Here is a 25,917-nt window from a genome sequence, read left to right as displayed (position 1 = left end):
CTAGTCAAGCAATCCAGTGCATAATTCTTACTCCATGTGTGGCCCCTAACTAACGAATATGCCACTGACAATTAGGTCAACAATATGTTCAACCTGGATTCCACAGTGGGGAGAGCAGCAGCCTATTTTGTTGGACATTTTTGGAACACACGCAGGAAGTGTGGCCCATGGCATTCCTCATTTAAATCAAAAGGTGGAGGGAAACTCCTTGTCCATCTTCTTTCAGATACCGGCTTCTCAATGGAAATTTCTAGCTCAGGCTCTATGAATACAATTATCAGAAAGTTGTTTAGCTCCCTTTCCCCATTTTCTGTCAACAAGAAATGCGTGGTGTGATTTCTTTTACTTTCTTAAATACAGTGCTGACAGATCACACCTCCCATTTCCAAAAACCCCACCTCCCACACCTTTCAGGAAGGATTTGCAGTCAGTCAGTGCTAGCTGGGGTCAGAGAGCTTGCAAACAGCCACGTCCGCAGAGCAGTCATACTTTCAGGAGGGATGAGTTGGACCTTGGAAACTCCCTCTTCCTGTCAGTCACAAAGGACTCTCACATTCACTGTCAACAGAATCAAATAGAACCACTTACTAGGTAAATTATAGGGTCCCCCGCCTACATTTATTCTCTATTTGGATTACCTAGATTTAATTTTACATTTGAGGACCTTGAAGATTGCAGAGAAATTTCCAATGACTCTTTGGGTACGCTAATTTAAGATTTTTTTAAAAAGAAAAACAGCGTGAAAGTTGTTCCCGTGGATGGAAATTGGCAATATCTCCTAGAAAAGCCTGCATATCTTGTTTCTTCGGTGCGCCGAAGTTCTTAATTTGGCCACAAGAGGGCGATAGAGTGTGCGTTATAATGCTTCAGTGCCTTCTCTCTGAGGCTCCCAAATATGAAGTACACTGACTAGAAAACAACAGATTGTAGAATGGGTCAGGATAGCGATGGATTTTAGCAGAATAACTGCCTAAGGATATGGCAAAAATAATGTTTGTTATAGAAATCTTAGTAATAGAAGAAAACTCATTGTTGATTATCTATGTAACTTCCTGGGATTGAGAAAGCTTTTCAAATTTAAAAGAATGAAAAAAAAATCCAACTTATTATTTACAGATTAAAAAATGGTGTTTCACTTGGATGTCATGACAGTAAATCAAATGTTTGTATTTCAGGGGCAATTTATATAAAGATACATAAAGTTACTGAATAAAACCATTAAAGATGAACAGAATTTACAAAATCCATTTTTTTTTCTGAAGAGGTTTAGCCCCAAATGTTCAGCAACAAGATGTACACAGAAGATGTCACAACATTTTTCAAAATATGAAAGCAAAGCAGGTGAACAGCAGGCACAAGGTAAAGTGAGAGAAAGAAATGCAGGTACCAGTGTACCTGCGGATGCTGGCGGGAGCAAATCACCCACAAGCGCTTGGCTGAGGTCTGGCTTCTGCCGTATAGGTACAGCTGATGCAGCAGTGTATTGGTAGCATCGTCGCCAGAAAAGACTCTCGCAGGTCCTGGGGGAGTTGACTGAATGTGACCATCACGTAGTAGCCATCAAGAGGTGGCAAAAGCCATTTCCATCAGAATCAGAAGAGGCAGAAATGGAAGACACTTCCTTCACAGAGCTTTGCTCCTGAGAACTCTGTAAAACCTGCATAATGTTTAGAACTTTTAATAGTAACAAACCAGTTATGATTCCTTAGTACCATAGTTTTATGTGTATATGTGTCTGTGTGTGTGTGTGTGTAGTGTGTGTGTGTGTGTGTGTGTGTGAATCACAGGAGAACCTAAGTGTGAGGTGTAGAGTTATCTATATTAATTTCACAATATTTCTGTTAAATAAAACTATTTCAAATTTTTGTTTTAAGATACCACAGGAAATCTGTTGTTCAATCCACCACAGATCATATTTGACATATTAATAGAATATTGAGGTTGCAGTGGTGAGATCCAGAGGAAAATTGGTCCTGAATCAGCCAGACAGATAGTTTAAGGTCTGCTGAGTTAAGTGGATAATGCACACAAGTATCTTTAAGCAATTTTAAAAGTGGCTGGCTGAATTCACGCTTAGTTATTCCTTGCTCAGTGAAATGCTAATGAGACTCCTTATGGAGTTTGTTAGCCATTTGGGCAAGAAACTGCTTTATGGTAAGCTATGTAAACTGGACATGCAGGATCCACAGAGAGATGACTGCTGAACTTGCCTAAAGGTGAGACAATCCTTCGGGGTTCCTGCTTCATGAAAGAGTCTGCTAGATGTTCTGCAGGACACAAAAAAAGTGACTGAAAAACTGTCGATATAGGCAGAACTGTCTTTGAAATTTCCTGCTTCATGAAAAAGTCTGCCAGATAAAATGGGCCTGTAGACTGAAGATGGATGCCCCAACGGTAGAGAAAAACTTTGGGTGACTGTCCAGGCAATGAGATATCTGTGTCAATTCTAGAGTTTTGAAAGTTGCTTACGATGAACTTAAGTAATATTGTATCCTTCTGGAGTCTTTGATGGAGCTGAAGAATGGATAGTTATAGTCATAGCTTTCCTTAGATTTGATAAAAGATAAAGTAGATGTAAATATTGTAACTACAATTTTTGCTTGATACCTGTTTTGTTATATGAAATTTTACTATGTTAAAGTTAAAACCTTCCTCTTTTATTTAAACAGAAAAGGGGACATGATGTGGGATTCCTCTCAGTATACTGTGAATACTTGATTAATAAAGGAACTGTCTTGGGCCTGTTCAGGGAATAGAGGTAGGCAGGGGACAATTAAACTGAGTACTGGAAGAAAGATGGGCAGAGTCAGGGAGAACCCATGAAGCCACCACTGGAGACAGATGTGCTGAAACTTTGCTGGTAAGCCATGACCTTGTGGTGATGGCCAGATAATGGAGATGAGTTAAATCAATATGTAAGAGTTAGCCAATAAGAAGCTAGAGCTAATGGGCTTAGTAGTGATTTAAATAATAGTTTCTGCGTAATTATTTCAGTTCTGGGTGGCCAGATAAACAAGTGCCCCCTGCAACAGAGAACAATTTCTAGTCTCGGGGAGAACCAAGGATCTATTCTAGAGCCAGGCAAAGTGGATTCAAGTCTCATCTGGACACTCTTACTAATGACATGTAGACTAATTCCATTTTAACACCCCGAGTCTTTGTCTATGAAACAGGGTTCGCGGGTGTATTAAAGAACATTTGAATCATATCTATAAGAACAGATGCTCAAAAAATGTCAGTTTCCCCTTTCATCTACTTCTATTCCCAGAGCTGCTGCCTGCTTGGATGTCTCCCAGGTCTCACATTCTAACATTCCCTACCAAGCTCCGTCAGGTACCACTTTCCCTTGCCAATATATTTTTTTCTCTCAGACTTCCCTAACTTCCTAAATGGCACCCCTAGTTTATCACCTATGCAACTGTTCCTGCCACACACGTGAGCGCGGATCCCAATCCCTTCCTTTCTCTCCTGCCTGTGCTCCACTCGCAATCCCGCCTTCTCTCCTCTTCTCTTGTGAAGCCATTGATACACGTGTTCCGTTCGCTCCCTCTGCCTTGATGCTTCCTTCTCGTGAGTGCTCTCTACCTGTGTTCGACGCCAACACAGTTTTTCCTTTCCAGGCTTCCTGACTCCTGCCTCTGCACTCCACAATCTCCCATGCATTGCTCAGGGGATGGATTCCCAACACAAATCAGAGTGTGACACTCCTATTCTTAGAACACCTCCAAGCTGAATATAACCAGGAATAATGTAAAATCCCAACATATCACCCTGGCTCTCTACCTACCCCAAAACCACAGCATCCTTTCTTGCCTCCAGCAGAGGCGGCTTTTCTGTACATGGGACTTAGTGCGCATGTTCTGTCTGCATCACAAACCAGGGCTGGTAAAGACCGCAGGAGATTGACAGCTACTCTTGCTCTCTTTGTCCTTCCCAAAGAAGTTTTCAAAGCCTGTTTCGCTCATTTCCCATTTTTGCTACTAGCTTTCCAATTCTGAAATCTCCTGGAGGGAAAGGGGCAAGGGTTCCTTATTCACAGACAAAGCACTGGCATAGAGAAAGAGCTTACTCTGGTTTGATCTAAATTCTTCCAAAAATCTCCAGAAGAGAAGGAGAGTCATTCTATTTATAACACATATTAATATGTTGAAACATAAAAGCAGGCTTTGTTTTGTAACGAAGGTGACTTTTCTATTACTACTGTACAAGTGAGCTGGATATTATTTCTCTAAATAAAGATGCCAGAAAACCTTAGGGCAATAATACTACCGCTAATATGTGTATTTAGAAAGACAGACAGGTTTGGTGACCTGGGCATTTTATCTTGTCAGAATGATCCAGCGTAGAGGTAGCTTCAGAGGGCTATGAAGGAGTCAAGTTATGGAGGCCTAAGTAGAGATACCCACTCTACCCACTCTACTAATACATTTTCTAATTCAATCAATAAACAAATATTGATTGAACTTTATGCCTCTAGCACTTTGCTGACTCCTGCATACACATCAGTTGAGGAAAAAGACAAATTTGTCAGAATCCCAAAGACGGGAATTTAGTAAAGAAATAATGCAGGTTCTGAACACTGGGTATGAGAGGATGCACGCAACAGAAACTGAGAAGGGACAGCCAGGCAAGTCGGAGGCAAATGAAAAAATGTGCTGTTCTGGAAGACAGGTAGGTACACAAAGGCTTCCAAGTGGGCCATTGGCTTGATACTTTGGAGATCAATGGCAAGCTGAACAATGCCAGTTTGGGTGGAATGGCCAGGATGAACTCATGGATGGGAAAAAAATTACAGGAGAAAGGGAAGGGTACAAATGAAAGCAACCAGAACAGGACACACTTCAGAGGTTTTGTTTATAAGGGATGCTAAGGATGCTGAGTCAGTCCATACAGAAGGGACCATAAGTTTCCAAGGTGTTCTCCCAAGAGAGCAGGACTAATGTACCTGGAGTTTGCAAAACAATGCACCATGGAAAGAGAGCTGGTCTGAGGTGCTGGGATGTCCAGCATGAGAAACCTCTGCCCAGTCTGGTGAGGAGGCTTAGGAAAGGAAGTGGTACATTAAGCAAGTTGTCGCTTAAACAGAGTTGATAAATAGTGTCTAGGTGGAAACTAGAAAAACGCCCCCAAGGGAAGGGAATGTGAGGCACAAATAGGTATTCCAGAGTAGCAACTTTAAGACTTTCAACTCTCATCTGCTGTAAAATGCATTCTTCGTTACTTGCTGGAGAATACATGGAATATTAATATCAGATGCCTACAAACGTATGACATAAAGCTGCGATGAGTCCAGACACCCTTCTGTTGAATTCTGGTTTTAGTCTTCATAGCACTGTTTGGAGGCAAAGGTAGAGCATGCGTGCTCGAGGCACTGTTACCCTCCCAGTCTGCAGATTGAATGTGATGTGCACATGATCTTGTACATCCTATAACTCCGAAGGAGGATCGAGGAAGGCGGATTTCCGGCTACATCTTCTTCCCAGCCTCACTCGTACGTTCCCCAAACTACCAAGCATCACTGTGTGCCAGGGCCTCTTTTGTCTGTTTTCTTGTTGAGATTCTACATTCCAGCCATGAAGGGGATCCCCAAACATGACATTACTCTGGCTTCTAGCCAGGGGTCCCCACCTTTCTCTCGGGCAGCTTCCAACTGTCATTCTGAACTCAAGCGCAGACGTCTCTGGAACTTCTGGCTTCCTTCATTTAGATCAGGCAACATAGTGAAATCAGAAACTGGATACAGGGTCCAGTTAAAGGATCCCAGGTGTTTGGAATTGAAAGCAGATAGTAGCTCCAGTGAGAAGATAGGAAGGAGCCTGGCTCAAGCTGAAAATCATGTGTGTGCCTCTCGCTACTGTCTTCCTGTGTGCAATGGCCTCTCTGCCTATTGGCTTCCCTGGGAAGTAGTTAATCAATAGTGAGGGGAAATATCTATGTTACTAGGGTTTTTCTGAAGAAAGATGTGCAGAATGCTTGTTGATTGAGTGGAAAAAAATGCTTGAAATAGAGACAGGTCAATTTATAACTTAGGGATGAAAGGGACTTTTGTATTTCTTTATCTTTTAACATCCCAGGTTCTTTCTATAAACATATTGGACAAAAGTCACTGAGTTCAGGTCACAGAATCTTCTATATAGACTTTAGAAAGTTATTCCCGAGATGGCCAGTGAGGGGCGCAGTGGGTGAAAAGCTGGTGTCAAAGCTTGATGACACAGTTTGCCCCAAACCCACGTCGGGAAGATAAAATTCATTCTCAAAAGTGTCCTCTAACTTCCACATGTGGGCCGTGGCATATATGCCATGTGTGTGTGTGTGTGTGTGTGTGTGTGTGTGTGTGTGTGTGTGTGTGTAATGTATATATATATATATTTATACACATACACACACAAATAATAATAATAATAATAATAAGTAACAATAAATACAATTAAAAGGAAGTTGTTACTTAGGTTGGTCTAAACCTATCTCTTTTTAGACTTCTTTTCCGATAAATGGGTGGGGAAGGCATTTAAAACAAACATAAAGTCAGTATCACTCCTCAGTTTCTCACTTTTTAGCTCTTTACTGTCACCCTTGAGCTTCTTGTCTGTCATAAATATCTCTAATTCATCCTTCAGCACTAGTTCATACAATTTAGTGTTCCAGCCTTATGGTGCTTTTTTTTTAAACTCTTAAATAATAACCACTTGGTCTGCAGTTGTCCTCAACTGCTCCATCTAGGGTCAAGGGCAGTGCTAGAAGCATAGGCTAACCTGCCCCATCTTCAACTGCTCTGATGATAGTGAAGGCCAGTGCTAGAAGGGTGGGCTAACCTGCCCCATCTTCAACTGCTCTGATGATAGTGAAGGCCAGTGCTAGAAGGGTGGGCTAACCTGCTCCATCCTTAACTGCTCTGATGATAGTGAAGGCCAGTGCTAGAAGGGTGGGCTAACCTGCTCCATCCTTAACTGCTCTGATGATAGTGAAGGCCAGTGCTAGAAGGGTGGGCTAACCTGCCCCATCTTCAACTGCTCTGATGATAGTGAAGGCCAGTGCTAGAAGGGTGGGCTAACCTGCCCCATCTTCAACTGCTCTGATGATAGTGAAGGCCAGTGCTAGAAGGGTGGGCTAACCTGCCCCATCCTCAACTGCTCTGACTAGTGAAAGGCAGTGCTACAGGGATGGAATAGTCTGCACCCTGCCTGCAGACACCAGACTGTTTATAGAAAGTAATCATGTTTTCTTCTCCCTGTAGGAATATTGTGAAGTATCTCTTCTCCGTTCTCTACCTCTATGCACGGCATTTCTTACAATGCCTCTGGTTAAATTCTCAGTTGATACTACCATGGAGGCTTGAAAGATGAAAGATATGTCAAGGGGATGAGAAGAAAGAGAAAATAAAAGTTAGAACAATCTGAAAAGAGAACCTAGGGAGCAAAACAGAATTTAAAATGGTGAATTGTCATCTATAGTTGGTGGGAGTGCAAATTTGTACAGCCACTTTGGAAATCAGTATATCAGCTTCACAGAGATTTGGGAATCAATCTACTTCAAGATCCAGCAATACCACTTTTGGGCATATACCCAAAGGATGCACAATCATTCCACAAGGACATTTGCTCAACTGTGTTCATAGCAGCATTATTCATAATAACCAGAACCTGGACAAGCCTAAATGCCTCTCAACTGAAGAACAGATAAAGAAATGTGGTACATTTACATAATAGAATATTATTCACCAGCAAAAAATAATAACATCTTAAAATTTGTAGGCAAATGGATGAAACTAAAAAAAAGCCATGCTGAGGGAGGTAACACAGACCCAGAAAGACTAATATGGTATATACTTACTCATAAGTGATATTAGATGCAAAGCAAAGGATAACCAGGCTACAATCAACTACCCCAGAGAAGCTAGGTTAAAAAAAAGGACCCTAAGAGGGACATGCATAGAGGACCCCAGGAAAACCAAAAAGGAAAAAAAGAAAATGTGTGACTCAAAAGAACAGGATCTGGGTAACCATGGGCAAAGTACGGTCACCAGTCGCAAGTTCCCTATCTCAGTATTTTTATCTACAAATAGAGATGGCAAACACATTGCTGAATTGAAATGCAAGTAATATTTCCTTCCACTTCTTGTTGAGTACTAGATTAGAATTTTGGAGTAGAATTTTTGTTTGTATGAATAAATACACACAGGCAGGACAGAAGGGAACGGCCTTTGCCCTAAGCAGAGATTGGGACGTATGAAGGAGGAGGGGGTAAAACAATAGAAGGGGCTTTCCTTCTCTTGGCTTCTCTTCCATACCCAGGTGTCCTAAGCAGATGCTATAACTTGGATAATCACCACCACACAACATGAGCTTAGCTGTCAGGCTGTAGTGATGGAACCACTTTTAAGTGGTGTGGCTTAGTGGAAGGAAATTACCAGGGGAATGTTCTTGAAGGGCATCTGGAGGCTATAGCCTTTCCCTTCTGCCTTCATCCCTCACCCCCAGCGTCTCTGAAATGAGTTGTTTCTTCTAACCCATGCTCATACTATGATGCACTGTCTCATCATAGGTCAAAAACCACCAGGGCTGTTCTTTGCCCCCACTGACACTGGCCAATTCATCAGCTTTTTGACCACAGTCAACTGCGAGGGCACCTTCATGGCCATCAAGCCAGATTGAGAGCAGCACAGCCTGGAAGGGTAAGCTCATCAAGTCCTTCATACAGAAGAGGTTAGCTGCCCATGAAGCTCCTTCAGACTTCTGAAGAACACCCAGATGGCACTACATTGACCTGAATGACCATTCTTTCTTCCACAGGCTGGTGAATGACATGAACTCGGGGCCTGGGGTGGTCACGGTCTGGGAGAACTCAATGTTTTTGAAGACAGGCCAAGTGATGCTGGGTGAGACCTTTCCAGCTGATCTAAACCAGGCACAATTCAAGGAAATTTCTGCTTAAATTTAAGTTGGAAGGAATATCTTTCATGGCAGTGATTGGCTGAAAAGTGGTTAGAAAGAGATCTATGGCTTAAGCCTGAAGAAGTGACTGACTAAAAGTCTTGTGCCCACAACTGGGTGTGGAAGTCGAGGTGGAAAACACAGGGCTCTTTCCAGCATTACTGATTTGCTGGTCAGGCTTCCCTAGGGTCATAGAACTTATGGAATGGATTTATTGGAATGACTTACAGACTTCAGTCTGAAAAAAGCTGGCTGTGAAGGGGAAGTCCAAGGCTCTAGTAGTTGACCAGTCCCACAAGGCTGCATGTCTCAGCTGGTCTTCTCTAGACACTGGAGTCTCAAAGAAGCAGGCTCCAGGACCAGTGAAAAAATGGTTATACTGGCAAGGGAAGGGTAAGCAGGCAAAGAACCAATAACCCGTCTTTTTCCAATTGTCTTTACACAAGCTTCCAGCAGAAAGTATGGTCTAATTTAAAGGTGTGTCATCCCTCCTCAAGATCTGGGTTAAAGGCCTGTGTCTTCCAGCCTCAATATCTTGATCATAGACATGCTATCTTCCTACCTCAAGATCCAGATCACAACTGTGCCCTCCATTTCTGGATTGTAGTTCATTCCAGATATAGTCAAATTGACAACCAAGAATATCCATCACAATCCATCTTTGTCAACTTGACACACACAATCGTACCTCCTTATGTCATGATTAATTTCAAAATGGAAACAGTAACTGGGTCATAATAACACCTAAACATAATATCACATACAATCACAAAGACATTAAATATTTAATCAGGTCACAATTATGCCTAACATGATATATCTGTCCCTCATACAGCCATAAATGCATTATAAATTTAAAATAAGTAGCGATGTTTAACATCTCAAACTTGCATATGATAACAATTGATATTCTCTTAATTGATATTAAAGAAATCACAAGTATTTATAAAGTGCATTATTAACAAAATACAACATGAGAAACACTCATGTCAATTATAATCCTCATTTCTGCAACTGGTCGCGTGGCCTTAGAACGTGTTTATAACTACCTTCCTCTACTAACCATTCTGTATTCCCTCTATCCTCTGCAAGCATCTCAGCAAGTCTTGCCTCTTTTCCTGGAGGAGTGACCCCTACTTTCATTCCTACTGAATCTGTGCCCCTGGTTATCTGTCTGGATTAGGCTGCTGTAGCTTCCCATTAGCTTTAATCACAGGTCATGGTAGCACCAAAAGATGTCCTAAAGGATTTCCTGTACTCCAGACATAATCCTTCTTATTTTCACTGTGAAGCGGCAACCCAATTTCCCCATGCTAATCTGGATCTATTGCTCCTCCTAACACTGTTATTCTTTCTTATCCTGATGGTTTAAGGGCATCAGAAGGCCAAAGTAACCAGGGGGAAGTCTGAGCTTCCAGTTCAATGGAATGCAGAAGCATTTTGGTTCCCTCTCTGGAACCAAAACTTAAGAATTGCAGAAACAGGAAGCAAAACTTTCCTAGTGGGCTACAAGGGTACTAATGAGTGGAACTATTCCCCTTTCCACACCTTGATTCCTAGACCTGTGGATCCTGGTTTTGGGAGAAAGAGTACCATATAGTGAGCACTGAACGAAAGCACATACTCCCTTCTGGAGAACCCTGCCTTAGGCTTTCTCTTCCTCAGTCAACTGATCAATGGGAACCCCTAGATGGCTATAGGCACATGCTTGGCAGTAGACAGCATTGTAACAAGAGGAGAAACTATAGGTATCTGGGAAACTTCTTCATGTAGCCTGCCCATGCCTTCAGGACCTGTGTGGGATTGACTGCTTATATACCATCTCCATTTGATAATGGATTGCTGCTATACATGGCCTATTTTATGATGTGATAGGTTTGATAACAACCAGCTCATGATGTTACAGGGTAACTTGGTGGTCCATTGTCAAATGTTCAGTTTCCACTAAGGTCCAACAGAAGGCCAACATCAGTCTTTCTTTCAAATTATTTATTATGGTTTTATTGAGCTATGTATTTTTCTCTGCTTCCCTCCCTTCCTCTCCTCCACTTCAACCCTCTTCCACAGTCCCTATGCTCCCAATTTAGTCAGGAGATCTTGTCTTTTTCTATTTCCCATGTAGATTAGATCTATGTATGTTCCTTTCAAAAGGGAGAAAAATCTACAGATGATGGTAGAGGCTTGCTCCAAAATCCCAAAGATCCCTATTGTGATTCATCTATAGGGGCTTGCCAAAGGCTCCAAACAGCATCCCTGTCTGCCACTGCCACTCAAATGAGAATGCTGGATCATATGTTCCAAGTGATATGGCAGACTGTACAGTATCCTGGACCTGGTGAAAAGCTTTCTCCTTTACCAGGCCCCACACAAAGCTAACATGATCTGGATTAAAGGCATGTGTCATCCTATCTCACGATCCGGATGAGAAGCCTGTGTTACCCTACCTCAAGATCCAGATCACAGGCATGTTGTCTTCCTGCCTTAAGATTCATATCACAGGTGTGACCTCCATTTCTGGATTGTAGTTCATTCCAGATACAGGCAAGTTAACCACCAAAAAAAGCCATTGCACTGATGGATTCCTAAACACAGCTCTTCCTTCCACTGAGTGGATGGATTATCTTTTCTAAAACATATTCACCAATTAAGACTTAAAAACAACAAACAACAAACAGCAACAACCAACAGGGCCAATCAGTCACAGGCTGAAAGCTTTTACACCATGAGACAAAACTGCTTTCTTGCTTGTAAGATACTTGCTTCAGATACTGTCTCAGTGCAGAAACCTGGCCAACACAGCAGTCTTTCCAGGCTTTGAGTCCTCACTGCAGCCAAACACCGGAAGTTATAAAGTCAACATTCTGTTTCTAAGGGAGACGATGCTGATATCCTCTAGTGGCATTTTGAAAGATGTTTATCTAATTATTATTACATATTCTTTAGTATTTACATGGAAAATGGCTCTTGGACTTCCATTTCAGTTTTTACTATTTAAAGAGCCATTTATAAGACCAGACTAAGGCACTAATTCTCTATATGATATTTTGCAGTAAAATGGAAAAACACATTTTCATTTCCAAACAACTGGCTGCATTATTCATTTAGTGACTTAGTTAATAAACATGCTTTGAACACCTTACACAAGCCAGAATTTGTGATTAAAATCGGAAGAACACCCCAAGGAGCTACCAACCATGCCTGCCGGTTCCTTGTCCGAACACGGTTATGGCATCATCTTACAATTAATGCCATGTAAGGTTCTATGGGAATCCCTGGTATTAGGTAGAACAACCCGCATGAAAATAACATAAGTTTTCAATATACAGCCATATTTGCTGCCCTTCAAGAGGATGGGTAGCCATCTTGCATAGAGTTTGGCCAGAAATACATGAGGTTTTTATTTAGAAATAACTTGCAATACAATTCCTGGGATAAATATTATTTTAAGTTAAAACAATAACCTCTATCCCCCTATAAATCATCTGCTATACATAGCCAACCCTCAGAATGGTTGTGGACTGGGTAGCATCGTCCTGCAGCTGTCTCCTCACTGCTTTAAGGTCTTTAGCTCCTTCCAACAGTAAGTGGGTTGAAGAAAGGGTATTGTGTCTATGCAGACTCATGCATGAAGTCTAACAATGGTAGGTTTCGAATGATTGTCAAGTTTAGGGAGGGATGCCAGTGCAGGCTATCAGCCTGGTGGTAAACTGACCCTCTAGCTTAGGAGTAAGAAGCGATGAGTCAGGTAAGAGGAGAGCCCTCAGTGCAATGCTAAGGCTGAAGTCAGCAGGGGCAGACTTGTGAGTAGGAAGTGACAAGACCACGGCCTTGAAAGTACATGTCACAATGAATGTCACTTACCCCCAATGCTCAGAAACAAGTGTTTCAGGTTTCTCGGCCTTTCCCCACCTCTCTTGGAAAATAGGCATGACCAGAGGAGGAAAGTTGGCATGTGTGCCAGCCACAAGTCTTGACGCTAAAACCTAAGTTCTACTAGGAGACTAGTACCCATCTCTCTGGAATAAAAGATCATGATGGAAATAAAAAGATTAAAACAGAAGAATAACCAATAAACAGAAGTGAAATATGTTCCCTCAATTCACAAGGGCTCTTGATATCTTAATATATACCTCAGGCAAGAATAAAGAAAGATAAGTGTCTAGAGATTTTTAATTGAACTACACAGAACAATAATTATTCCATAAGCAATTATATTTAATTTAAATTGTTCTAGAGCAAAATTAATCTTTTTTCTCTTGCCACATTAATTATCGTCAGCATTATTTTTGGTTGTGAGCCTAGTCTTTAATGGCTGAGCCATTTCTCCAGTCCATATCTTCAATATTATTAAAGAGATTGTGAATGAAACAGTATTACTGTCAGGCTAATTTATAGAAACTCCACAGAGTAATTGGGGATTATCTAAATCAGTCATAATTCAGCACTTTTAGTCCTTCAGAGAAATGTGATTGTATCACTTTTAAATTTGAGAAACAATTCAAATTGTGCTAATAATGTACTTCTTAAGCTGTGACGTTAGCCAAACAAGCTTGCTGAATGAAAGTATCTCTCTTACAGTGAGGTGAAAATTGTTGATAATTTATTTTATGGTATGGATGTTGTTAGAACAAGGCACACACAAACACACGTGTGTATGTATATGTATGTATATATATATGTATATATATATATACACACACACACAATGTTAGGAGTGAGTTTTACCTCCATAAATAAGATTTCACTTCATGTCTATGGTTCATCTACGCTGTATTCACAATCTGAGTCATGAGGTATTTTTTGCTTTTCAGTCATGTTTAGAAAAATTCAAAGCTTCATTTTCAGAATTTCCTTTTGGCCATACTCACCATTTGAGGCATCCCAGAAAAACAAAACAAAAATCCCAGAAAGCTTTTTTGATGTAAAAAATATTGCAGTATCTATGGTCTACCTTGCCTTCGAGCCTTTTGACTTTTAATTTAGGTTTACTTCTAACATGCTTAAGTATCAAGTTTTGTATCCAATAGCAATTTAGGTGAAATGCGTGAGTATAGGATATTTTTTTTTTGTTTTGTTTTGTTTTGTTTTTTCGAGGCAGGGTTTCTCTGTAGCTTTAGGATATGTTTTATATACCTCAGAAATATGGTGAAATAGGCTGGGGAAATGACGCTTAGGTAGAGGTTGCCACAGAAGCATGAGCCCGTGTGAAAGTCAAGCATGGCAGCATGTATCTGAGTCCCAGTGCTGGGTGGAAGGGGCCATGTTTGTGAGGATTCGTTGGCATCTAGTTTATCCAAAATGGTGAATCCTAGGTTTAATGAAAGGTCCTAACTCAAAAAATATAGTGGAGAGATGGAGGGAGATGAAGGAAGACATCCAACTTCGACCTCTGGCTACCATGTGTGCTCGGATTACTCCTAACTCTTCTCCTCTACAAACAGAGATGAGAGTGGGAATACACACGGGGGGGGGGGTGGAAAGAAAGACTTAAAAAGCTTTGTACAGGCAGATATTGAAAATAGAAGATTTTGACAATATAGAAATAAACTGTTATAGTCTCATGAGAGAAAATCAGAGTTGCTAGGATATGTAATAGTCTTGGGCCATGTGTCCCTAAGAGAGGAAAAGGGGTTGTGAGATGAGATCATAGGCTCACCAAGATCTTGGCTATGTCCAATGGCCAAAGAGAAGAATGTGACTATGCTTTCATTACTCCTATATATAGGAGAAGGTGGCTGGAGGTGGGACATTCTAAATCTTGTTTGTGAGATGATTAAGGAGACTGGTTGGCTCCAGATGTGGTAGATTTAAATACCTATATTTCTCCAAATAAATTACAAAAATAAATTTCAAACTATTAAGGGAAGGGACAGATCAATCAATTCAAAGAGGCCAAGCCACAGCAAAGAATGATATGATTAGAATGGACTAATAAAAATAGAAATTATGAAATATAGTTAGTGAACATGAATCTGAATAAAGATTATATAAATAGGATAATTTATAAAGTTGGCTAGACTGAATTAAGAGAACCAAGCAAGCTATCACTATAACAATATATATATATGAATAAGTTATTGAAAATCAAAGAATATATAAAATTTAATAAGAAAAAAATCCAAAAATCTTATTTATATGTGAAACAAAATAAAATCAAGGTAAATTTGTTACTAGATATAATTGCTAGGAATAAAGAGATTTTAAATACATAAGTTTTAAAAGCTAGGAACATTCAATTCTAAAGTTGTATGTATAAGTCAGACTATAAGAATACAGATGTGAATATATCACTCCTGATAAATAGCATTAATCTAAATAATTTAATTAAACACCCCAGAAATGACTGAAAAACACACCCGGCCAACTGCTAAGCCAGACACAGAAAAACAATTTCAGAATGTTGGGAAGTCTATAAACTCAATTTTCAATAACAATATATAATGGGCTAAAGCTATAGCATGATAAAATATTACATATTAAAATGTAAAACGGAGCAAAAGAACTGCTATTTTTGGAAATGTGAGACAGGGAGGAAAATAAGTGTGCAGAACGCCAAGCTTCTGTGACATTCAGAAATAAAGTCACATGAGATTAGACAATCTGAAGGGTACGTGCTCCAACTCCATCTAATAGACGTTCTAGACGACAGGAATAGAAAGGATGGGAAGGGACAGCCCATGAAATATAATGGTTAAAGCAAACAGGTTAAAGATGATAATTTAATCTTCATACCTAAGAATCCTAGTGACTCTCAGGCCAAACAAAAATATGTTTACCCTTGGTTACACTGCTGTAAATGACAACAGCAGCCATTTTGTCCAGTGTGGCAGGGTTTAAAAACAAACGAGGGAGGGACGCATGATTTAATAAAACCAGAATTATGAAATGCCTGACATCTTAAAAGAATAAAAGAGGAGGGCGTGCAGGATTATCACAGGAAAGTCTGACAACACATCGGAGCACGTGTCTGGCTCAGATGCATGAGGACTGGCTTGTCTTGGCTTCCTTTCCTGGCTCCAAGGCTTTCCTGTCAGAGAGAGCTTGACACTGTCGCCAACCTTCCAACGTGTGTAGAGCTGGCCCCACTCACATCTTGTGATAAACTCTTGTTCTGTTAATACCATTTCCAACGTGGTTCTTTGAAAGGAATCCAACACAGTTGTAAAAGAATTAGCTGGGACCAAACTTGCTCGCTCCACAGCTGTACTTGGGCCGAATTTCTCTTCTCAGTTGTGCCTGCAAATTGATTAGAACGAACAACTGCACAACAGTGCACCCCATATCACCCCATATCTATGTCAATCTCAAATGGAAGCAACTTCTTTGTTCAAATAGATTGCACCCAGAGGCAGAGGCTGACCGGGTACTTCTGAGACAGGACAACAGAAGTTTGACCCCATTGATAGCACAAGCTCAGTGTTTTGCTATCTCGTATTGGCTGCTGCTGCACTGAGGACTGCTTTCGTAAAGAGAGCCATGCCTTGGTTTATGTAATCAACAGTTTGTAGAGAATTGTTCTTGCATGTAAAAGTGCGTGTTTTCCAGCAGTGATGATGTTAGTGGAGATTCATCGCAGGCAGCAGTTATGGTGTTGGGCGGGGGGGGGGGGGGGGTGTCATCACAGGGAGCAGCAATAAAACTTGAACACCTTTCAAATTGTGCTCCTTGGTTATCCACTGACACCCAGGAGTGGGTGCGAGAAAGAAACGGACACAGAGATAAATTGACTGTTAAGAACTAACTTAAAGCTATCTCACCAAAAGCAGGCTTAATTTTTTATAACATGATTCAAAAATCATTTATTTATTGCAAGTAAAAAAAGAATGCTTTATTGCTGTTATGATTCTCGCCTTCTCTCCCAATACTTAAATATGAATAGCATTTGTTGTCATTGCAGATCAGTGGCAATAACAGTTTCATTTTTACGTGTTCTGGTGTGATATATTTGATTACACTTTGTAAAGATATGTCACTGTGATTTTAATGGAAAGCTAAACAAAGCTAGGCAGGAGTTATAGGTGGGACTTCTGGACAGGGAGAGCTCTAGGAAGAAGAAAGGAAGAGTTGCCAGCTGGATACAGGAAATGCATAAAGAGTAATAGAAATGGGTTGATTTAAGTTGTAAGTGCTAGATAGAAACAAGCCTAAGCTAACACTGAACTTTCACAATTAATAAAGTCTCTGTGTTTTTGTTTGGGAGTTGGCTGGTTAGACAGAGAAAGACTCATTACAATGTTCATTTAAAATTTCTTTGTATTTAAACTTCTTTTTTCTATTTTTCTTTTATTGAAAATATCTTTCATATAATAATATAAAAATTTCTTATAGCTTTCCATTCCCAAATCCTCCAAGATCCTCCTCGCCTCCCCTCCCATCTAAATCCACACCTTTTCTAAAGATGTGGATTTAAAAAGGTGTGGATAATGCTATCTAAAGGATAATAAGAAAAGAAGATAAAATACCAACAAAATGAAATAGGACAAAGCATACAAACAGAAGAGAAAGAGCCCCCCAAAAAAAAGAAGCATGAGAAAGTCATATAGAAACAGACGTACATGCTCATATACAAAGGGATCCCATAAGAATACAAAACTGGATGTCACAGTATGTATCCGAGGGACCTGTAAGGTAAAAAGTAAAAATGAAGAAGAAAGGGGGGTGGGAGAGACCCTAACAAAATAATCTGAGACAAAGAACCTTCAAAGATGTTAAATAGTTTTCTTTTTTTTTAACTTAGAATTATATTCCCTTAGACGATTTGGCCTTTTAGGTTTCTCAGGTACATCTTGCCTTGTGCAAATCTCGCAGGCCCTGCGGAAACATTGTGGGAATGCTTTATTCACCAGAGTTCCGAAACTGAGCAGAGAAGTAATCCCATTTTCCCGTGATAGATAAAGAGCTGAAGACAGGAAGGAATCCTTGAGCCTTCTTAAAATCAGTTCCCTGGCTGTGAATCCCGGCAGCAGCCTCTTTTTAGCCAGCGATGAGCGCTTTCTGCTGCGGAAACGTCACTAGAGGGCGCTGGCAGCTCGCAACACACAGGCTCCCTAGCCAGAAGCAGCCAGTGGTTTTTCGCGAGAGATGCCAACTCCATTTCATCCCCTGGAACTGTCACTTGCCATCACTGCTTCAGTAGGGCAAGTTGCTTAACTTGCAAAAATGTTTTGTCTGAACTTGAAAAGAACTTAAAGCTAGCAACTGAGCTCGTGGTTTATGGTGTCTTTCAAGGTGAGACAGAAACAGAGATTCTGCCAAAATATAAGTGTGAGGTAGTGTATTACTTGAAGTCCACTCAGTTGACCATTTAAAAAATTTGTCCATGTAAATCAAAGATTCTATAATAAATCACAGACCTCACTGCAGATAATTTCCATCTAGCATCATGAACTAAATTAACATTGTATTTAAAAGACAAAACACACTTTTTGCAAGTCCTTCTTCAAATATCTGTAGTTCTGTGACCGATGTAAAGATTTTCCTGATGTTGAAGAGTATCGTATCTTGTATTAATGTCTTCCTAGGGATCAACCACACTAAGAAGGGGAAGCTCACTCTAGCTTTGGGTGGAAGACATGGTTGAATTTAACAACAAAAAAATTATACAATTTTGAGTATACCATATGTTTAAATTATAGATATTTATGTATGTACAAAAGATTTTAAAGTGCCAACAGATATGCATATGACTTTATGGTTTGCATGGAGCTGTGGAGACAATATTAATTAAAATTCAATTCAATTTAATTAAAATTAATTAAAAAGCTTCAAGAAGCAGTCACCTCAAATTAAGTATCCAGCAGTAGGAAAAACGAATGACTAGGGGTTGGCTAAAGACGGCATGATTTTTGCCTTTATGTCATATACTCAGTTTAACCTTCACTTTCAAAAAACTATTGGTGACAGAAAAGTATATGTTCATGGTTTAGTTTTTAAAAATCAGGCTACAACAAAACAATATGCAAAATGAAATCGTGTGTGTGTATGTGTGTGTGTGAGAAAGAGAGAGAGAGAGAGAGAAAGAGAGAGAGAGAGAGAGAGAGAGAGAGAGAGAGAGAGAGAGAGAGAGAGAGAGAGAGAAATGTGTTGGGGTGACTGAGGAGGCCAGAAGGGGGTGTCAGATCCTTAGAAATGAACTTATAGGCATTTGTGGGCCACATGACATGGGTCCTAAAATTGAACTTGGGTCTTCTAGAAGAGCAGCAAGCACTCTTCACCATTGAGCCGTCTTGCCAATCCCATTCCCTCGGATATCTTCACTTTTCGCCGTTATCAGTCTGTCCATAGACTCAGGCAGCTCCCAGGGCCATACTTATGACAACAGAGTAGAACAAACATTTCCCAAGTCCTTCTGGGAAAGAGTCTGAGATGTGACTTGAGGAGTGTGTGGGCAAAGGATTATCTTGTGGAAAGTCAGGCAGAGAGGATCCAGTAGGCATATGTCAGACCAAGATCCTAGATTTGGTTTCAGCTCAACAGCTCTGGGTCTAAGTTTTTGTTTATTAGTATTTGGGAGACTAATTGCTCATAGCTAACAGAGAGCATGAAGATAATGGATTTGCCCATGTTATATGAGCTACAAAACACTGCAAATATTGAGTCTGCTATCTTTTCTCAGGCATCTGAATATCCTTCCAACTATGATGGTCTTTCATTTGCCATCAGTCAACCTAAGCAGTGTGCTCCTGTGGCCAGTTGTTCGTCAGGCTTCAGTATGTGTTAGGATACACCATGTCAAACACTTCTTTTCCAAGACCTGGGAGATCAGAAAATGTTTGAAGGTTCAAATGTATGTGACTGTCTACATACTTTTGATTTAGTTCCAGAATTGTTTTTTTTACTTCAAAATTTGTTCTCAATGGCTTTATCTCCTTTTAAACCTCTCCCCCATGAAATAATCCTGAAAGGATTTTGGTTTCTGTTCCTGAATGAGACTCATTTCTGGCAGTTTGAATCAAAACCCAAAGTCACTCTCTTCGAAACACTGTCCTGAAACAGGGGCGTTTGTTCTCGATTTCATGCCTTTACCATGCAGTTGAAAACTGACCTTGAAATGTAAAATAAATGTAAAACTCATTTCCAACATTGCTGCTCTGGGGAAATTTGTTCTAAGCTTTGTTATCTGACTTTTAAGGGATTGTCTAAAGCCACACTTGCAAAGTCTAAAGGAAAGGAAACTAACCTCAAACTCACATGGGGCTGTTACCAGCGTGAGATGCTGCCTGGATAGTGGGACCATCATCTGTACTAAAGGATGCTTTCTAGGGACTCTGCACTGTTGCAGCCAAAGGCAATTTAACAGTTCATCCAGGGACTTCCTGCAGATGTCAGTTTGGCTGAGGGTAGGGATGTGGTCTGTCACCAGGAGATTTTCAATCCCTGAACTAGCAGAGGTTCGCAGAAAGTTTCTTTCTCTTTCTCTGTTTTCCTTTTTCTCTTGCTGTTTTAAAATAAGATGCTCTACAACAGAGATACTTAGTTATGCTAAGTGACAACAACTTTTAGTTAAGTAACATGGTTTTCCACTCACATGACTTCTGATTTGGCTTAAGAAAACCATTGAGTTTAGTAGGTCACTGAGAACACAATCTTTAGAATGAAATGAAATAGAAAAAGTGAAACAAAAAATCTAATTCATAGAATAACCCAGAACAAAGAGTATTATTTTGTGAAATAGCTATTTTTCTTTGTGCATTGTGTGAAAGGGGTGTCCATGTTTCCTACTATTTTGATGGTCATGGCTACAAAATAAAAAGATCAAAACAGTAATTCTGACGTGGAAGTTAACAAGAGGTATATAGTGAAAAAGTTGAAGACATGCTAAAAATAAAGAGACAGAAACATCATGGGTTTGTAGGAAAAGAGAAAAGACCACTGGTGACTACTGAGGGATCTGGCAACCTCACGTATTCTAGGGTTTAAACACGCAGTCTAGGGAATGGTTTATCTCAAACAAATGGGGTATCCTCCCCCTGCCTCTACTTAGACAAGATTCCACTTCCACTCACCCTAAATAGTTTTAGAAGCCTGCCACAGTCCACCCTCTTAGGAATTCCTCAGCCTGTTTTATATGGGCAAGTGTGTTCCTTCTGTATGTTCATTACTGGCAAACACATCTATTTCTCAGACCTGACGCCCAGAGACCCTGATGTGTGTGGAAATGATGAGGTAACAGTTAGTTGTCCTCTATCTACAGGTAAGCTGCCATACATGAAAGCCACACTAATGGAATGCACTAAACATTATCCAATTAAGATGAAGAGGAAGTCAAGTTAATGAAACTTAAGCTGATTATGGAGTCAGAAGCATTCTTTTACAGGATAAAAATGTTTTAGTGAGCAAAAATAAATCAGCAAAGTTAAACTTATACTTCTTAAAGATCACCAATTTTTTCATGAAAGTGACTAAGATAAATAAGTTGAATAGAGGTGGTTTGCTTGATAGAACAATTAAGTTGATTAGGTATTCTCCATAAATTTAAAAATTAATGAATGAAATGAAATTTGAAATTTATGCTCTCGCAATGCTGAAGCATGCATGGGCAGCCCGTATATGGTGCTTCTGTTGAACTTGTCCATATTGGGTTTCATGGTCTAAGTTGATGAGGACGACTGACCAGGTCTCTTCCTCAAGAGGGCACCATATCTCATTATAGATGGTTGTGAGCCACCAACTGGGAATTGAACTCGGACCTTTGGAAGAGCAGGCATTGCTCTTAATCACTGAGACATCTTTCTAGCTCACTTTAAATCTGAAGAGTCTGAGCAGGGTTCAGGCTTTTTTCTTAGTCTAAATATTTATTTCAGTGTCCAGTGAGTCTTCACAGAACTCCACGTAATAGGTCTTGTCTTTAACAAGAAAGCATGATACTATGCATTCCAGAGCAGCATCAAAATGTCTGCATATGCCATTTCCAGCTGAACAACAGTGAAGTTCGTAATGGTGACATAAGGCGTAGTAAGAAGCCCAAGTGGATCCTGCCAGTCAGCACAATCAAGCCTGTTTGATATAAATTTTATGTGCATAGTTATCTCAATTTTTTTGGCTATAAGCAAAATAGCAAACAGCTCAGAAAGACAAAAATAAAATCCATTATACAATGCTCTTGGTAATTCACACTACAGAGACTTGAATTATCAGTGTATATCGTCAGAGAGAAGTACACATCTTGACATAATATGAATCTCCAATCTTTAAACATGGGTACTAAGTGTAAAAGAACATGCCAGCATTCAAAGGGTACCTGAGTATTTCATCTTCCCCAAATCCTCGTAAAGTCATTCATTACTATCACACAATTTTACAGACGAGGGAGTAAAAAATAGAAGGCTAGTGTAAGCTTTTGGAACTGAAGAGGCAGTGTAAATATCAGTCAAAGTCTGTTCCTTCCAATTTTCATATTTCAGCCAAAATATACCTCATCTGTGTAAACTAAAACTTGTTACAGCAATTTACTCAGTATTATGATTAAAAAAAAAAAAACCCTACATTGTGAGTTAGAATCCCAGCTCCATCATTGGCTGCATAGAGTCCCACATGATTTAACTTCTCTAAACCTGGTTTATTACCTACATATTGAAAATCATAGTACCACCAATCTCATGGCATGGTCATCAGAAATCATATGCCCACATAGCACTGTCTGTGGCATATGATAAATATAATAAAATTCCTCTCATTTTAGTTTTACAAACTTAGTTGACTCTGAACTTTTCCTACTGCCACGGTCTGAAGATCTATGGGCTGTTGGTGCTAACTCCATTTAGTAAGACAGCACTACTTAACATCAGTAGCTCAACGTGGCACATGAATTCTGACACCAGGGGTTAAATAGCCTCTCTGTTCATTTAATGAGTAATTTCATAGCCACCTACACAAAGAAACGAGTATTCACACCATTCTCACCTTAGACAATAAGTGTAGAATTCAAAAATATATACTCTTTCATATTTATGTTTGTTTTAAACAACAACAAATGTCAATTATGGTAGATGTGAGACATCTAAGACATGCTAAGTTTTGACAGCAACTTTAACACAGCTCAACACAGAGTTCATTAATATCCATATTAGAGGAAAAGAACCCAAAATCCGAGGACCTCACCAGTTTTTATGAAGACACACAGCAAGCTGGAAAAGCAACACTGTAGATGCTGTGTGGCTCCAGAAACAATGCCTTCATCAGAGAATACCGCGTCCCATCCAGGCATCCAAGGCTGCAACATTCTTTATATACCCATAGAGCTACACTGTACAGTATTTATTTATTCTATCATGTTTCTTTTTTTTAAAACTCCGTGTTATTTAAATAGGCCACAAGATTCCTTGTACAAATATAGGAATTAAATAATTCCTTTCCTAAAAGGATGTAGAACAAGAAACAGAACATAGAGATGAGGCCACTATCCTCTGCTCTCAGAGATATAAAATGTCAAGCATCACACCACAATTTTACATCTTATTGGCATTAAAAATTGATTTGCTCTCCGTTGTGAATCATTCACTATTCAGAGGATCCTGAGACCTGTATTGCACACACCTAAGCAAACACTAGACTTTTAAAATAGGTTGGTGCTGAAATGACTTATAATATCAATTTGGTCACTACCTATCCAGAAGTATTTTGTGGCTGTTGATGGTGGTTTCAGAAGTTACTGAATTTAAGTTCTAGTTTTTTTTTTCACTTAAGAAATAAGTGCATACCTCACATAAAGGCTGAGAGTTTTAAGTGAATGCTTCATACTTTAAAACACACTGATCATGTAAATGTTCAGTCACAGCTACTGACTATGATCACAGCCTTATCACTTACTGTTCCCTTTCCCTTCTCCCCACTGCTCTTCTTCCCTTCTCACCCATACGCTTCCTTCTTTCTTCCCTTCCACTTGACTTTCCAATAGGTCCATTACAGGAACCATTTCAACTCTGTCTGTTTCAAGAGACCTCCTTTTAGACCTGCACTCAAGGACTATCTGAGGAAAATTCAGGAATATGAAATAAAAGCCACGAATGCCAAACTTCTAAATGAACGTCTTCATTCTTATGTCAATTGTCTAAATTAATGTTTAATTTTTAACTTATTTTATAAGTATTCATCTCAAAGTGTTACACTGGGCATTAAATGAGACACTGCTCTGTTAGACACATAACTGAACGATAGAAAAGCTCAATAATAGACATTGTTATTATGATGATGCATTCACAATCTAATGAAAATGTGGACTCTAAAGCTAACAGGATACAAGATTAACACACAAAAAATCAGTAGCCTTCCTAAATACAAATAACAAACTTACTGAGAAAGAAATAATAAGGGAAATAAGAGTACTGGCCACAGTAACCTAGAAATGTCTTGTATTAACACAAAGCAATTGACAAAGAGTCGTATAATAAAAACTTAAAGCTATTAAAGGAAGAAACTGAAGAAGATATCAGAAGACAGCAAGACCTTCCATGTTCATGGATCTGTGGGATTACTAATATGGAAAGGGCCATCCCACTAGAAGCAATCGATAGATTCAATGCAACTCCCTTAAAACTCTAATACATCTCTTACATAAATTTAAAACTCAATCTTAATATTGAAACAAATAAACAAAAAACGTTATAGTTAAGATAATTCTGATTAAGACAAGAATCGCGGGAGCTATCACCATCCCACGTTTCAAATGGGAACATCATGGTATGGGCATAAATATGGAAACATTGATCAATGGGATTGAATTGAAGGCTAAGGCTAATTCTACACACCTATAGACAGACACCTGAAGCCTAAAATATAAGTTGTAGAAAAGACAGCATCTTTAACAAATGGTGCTACTCAAACTACACAGCTGCATGTAGAACAATGTAAATATATCTACACATATGACCTTGCATAAAACTTACCTCCAATGGATTAGGGACCTCAACATAAGATCAGCTCTCCTGAATATGATTGAAGAGAAAGTAGGAAATATACTTGAACTCATTGTTCCAGGAGAGAACACTGATTGCACAGGCATTAAGACCAACAATTAACAAATGGGACATATCATTAAATTAAAAAGGCTGTGCACAGTAAAGGAAGCCATTATTCAAAGTAACAGGCAATAGAATGGGAAAAATCTTTACCAAGTATATATCTGACTGAGAGTTAGTATCTAGAATATGCAGACAACTAGAAAACTGAACATCAAGAAAATAAATAACCCAATTTAAAAGGGGGCATAGAGCTAAAGAGAGAACTCTCAGCATGTGGGAGAAACAAATACGTGTTCAACATCCTGAGGCATCAGAGTTAAGCAATTTGAAACCTACTTTGAGATTTCATCTTACAACTGTCAGAACGGCCAAGATTAGTAAAAACAAATGACTCATCATTCTGGCAACTATGTGGAGCAAGGGGGAACACTCATCCATGGCTGGTGGCAGTGAAAACTGGTACAGCAACTATGGAAATCAGTGTGTGGGGTCCTTAAAAAGAAAAAAATTAGTTTTATCACAAGATCTAACTATCCCACCCCTGGGCATGTATCCAAAGGACTCTACATCTTACTAGAGAGATACTTGCTTATCCATGTTTATCACTGCTCTCTTCATAATATTTAGAATTTGGAAAAAGCCTAGATGTCTATCAACTGATGAATAAATAATGAAACTGTGACACATTCACACAATAGAGTATTATTCAGTCATTAAGAAAAATGAAACTGTGAAATTCACAGATAAAGTATGAAGCTAGGAAAAAAATCCTGAGTGAGGTAATCCAGCCTAGAAAGACAAATATTGCCTGTTTTCTCTTATTTATATGGATATTAGATTTTAAGCTTTAGATATGTGTGCTTCATTTAGACTATCTGCAGAGGTTTGGTAGATAGTAAGGAGTCAGGTGGTGGGAAGGGATCTACTAACGAAGGGTAACTGAGTATAGAGTTACAAAGGAATAAAGGGGAAGCCAGAATAGGAGGAATAAATGAGGAGAGGGATTCAGAAGAAGGGTAAAGGAGGGA

The 25,917-nt window shown here is 39.5% G+C and overlaps 1 pseudogene; it reads left to right on the top strand.

Moving 5' to 3' along the window:
- The first annotated feature begins 8,522 nt into the window (after positions 1-8,522).
- On the top strand, positions 8,523-9,095 carry LOC142834271 (nucleoside diphosphate kinase B pseudogene; annotated as a pseudogene).
- Positions 9,096-25,917: the final 16,822 nt, after the last annotated feature.

This window comes from Microtus pennsylvanicus, chromosome 13 (assembly GCF_037038515.1).
Source record: "Microtus pennsylvanicus isolate mMicPen1 chromosome 13, mMicPen1.hap1, whole genome shotgun sequence".
Lineage (NCBI taxonomy): Eukaryota > Metazoa > Chordata > Mammalia > Rodentia > Cricetidae > Microtus > Microtus pennsylvanicus.
Note: the sequence above shows the minus strand (reverse complement) of the source record. Positions and strands in the feature narration are given on the sequence as shown.